Source organism: Nestor notabilis, unplaced genomic scaffold, assembly GCF_000696875.1.
Source record: "Nestor notabilis isolate BGI_N333 unplaced genomic scaffold, ASM69687v1 scaffold18433, whole genome shotgun sequence".
Classification (NCBI taxonomy): domain Eukaryota; kingdom Metazoa; phylum Chordata; class Aves; order Psittaciformes; family Psittacidae; genus Nestor; species Nestor notabilis.
The window spans coordinates 186,335-188,211 of NW_009921691.1; positions in this window are offsets into that span (position 1 = coordinate 186,335).

The window sequence follows — 1,877 nt, forward strand, 5'->3', positions numbered from 1 at the left end:
AGCCCTGGTGAATCCTGCCTCGGCATGGGCTGTCATTAGAAGTCCTTGGGGAATTCTTATCCCATGACGTGCTGTGGACGGCCCTAGCGAGGGACTCTGACCTGGCTGCCTGCTGGGAGCAGCCCTGCTGGGGGGCACTGGCACCCCGGGGTGCACCGTGCACGGGCACCCGCTTGGAAGCAGCTGGGATTCATGTCCCTGTCCCGGCACCACACTGGGGTCTGCAGGGAGAACATCCGCAGTGGGCAGGCGTCTCGTACTGGAAGTGTTGAAGGTTTTGCACGTGAATCATCCTTTTGCTGTCCTGGCCTTTTGGAGTAATTGAAACCATTTCTGTGTTGGGCTCTATCCCACCATTACAGTGTCTGGCTACTCATGCCCATTTATTCTCTTCTCCCCACTAGTGCCGGGGAGGGCTCTGTCTGAGTGTCACCTCTCCCTCCCCATGTCCCGTCAGTATCTCACACACAGCACTGAGCTCCTTCAGCACAACACCTAAAGCATTGCTTCAGAACCCAGCAATTCCCAGCCATTTGGCTCCCATCCATCACTGGGGTGCAGGAAGAGGCTCCATCCCCCTCGGGGGGCTCTTTCTCGCCACAACCCATGTTTTTCCCTCTGCTCTCCCTTCCTTCTGCCCGTGTCGGCTGCTTTGAGGGCAGGATTGCCCCAGGCAGGCCGGGGTGGCCTGTCCTCACCGGGTGGCTGAAGCAACACGCAGGTTTGTGACAAGTTGTGTTTTATGGAATACCAGCGGGGTGATTCTGCACATCCTTGTTTTGTCATGTAGGGCACTTAAAGTGTCACGGAGATTTCACCACCCTGAAAGCTTATCTGTCAGCACCAGTGAGTTGTTCCAGTAAAAGGGTATCATCAACAGCTGTGGGAGGAAAAAAAACACCTGAGAAAGGACCCGTGTGAAGGTTTTCTGTTCCAGGCTCTCTGCAGCCGACCTTGAGCCTGTGCAGCAGCAGCCGGTGCCAGCACTGGCTGCTGCAGCATCCCTGTCCCCTGAGCACACAGACAGGAGGGTTGTACCCAGATAGTACAGAGGGGATGGATGGACAGACTGAGAGGTGCAGGAGGGGCAAAGAGGGGGATGGATGGATGGATGGATGGATGGATAACTGGTCGCTCTCTCTGCCGTCATGGGAAGCTTGACCACCATGTGCTTGGACAGGGGCTTCCATGTGGAAAAGCCTCCAGCCTGGCAGTGCCTGGAGCTGCAGGGACTTGTGTCCTGAACAGTGAACCAGAAAACAAGCTCACCTTGTGCAGTGAACAGGTTTTAATGTGCTGGTAGCCATCTTCATGTGGCTTTGTGGCCAGGGAGGTGGTTTTACATGGGCATTAAGTGGCTTTCACCCCAGTACATGACCACTGCACCCCATTCGTTTCCTTTGGAAATCCATTGGCAGAGCAGATCATACAAAAATGTTGTATAAACATGCATAAAACATTTGTTCCAAGCACAGAAGCAAATAAAAGAGCTGATGAGATGGATTCGGAGCCTGGGGGCACGTCAAGCAAAGGGAATCAGAGGGAAACCATGCAAGTGCTGGTTGTGACTTGTAGTCAAAATGGAATCATTTTCCCTTTCCATTCGATCAGGGCTCCTGCAGCTGCCCCGTGGTCTGAGGGCTTTGGCCACCAGCCTGTATTGATTCATGTCCTTCCCAATGCCACGACAGCTCTGGATGGCATCATGAGGCTCTTTGCTTTGCCTGTGCCACTGCCCAATTCCTTCATGGAGAAAGCTGTGAAGGAAAACACTCAGTCCTGGTGTTGGTGCTGCTCCAGGGTGGTTGTGTGTGAGGAGGGCGAGGATGCTGTCACTAACGTGGGCAGAGAGCTGGTGTGGGAATTGTAAGTGGGAT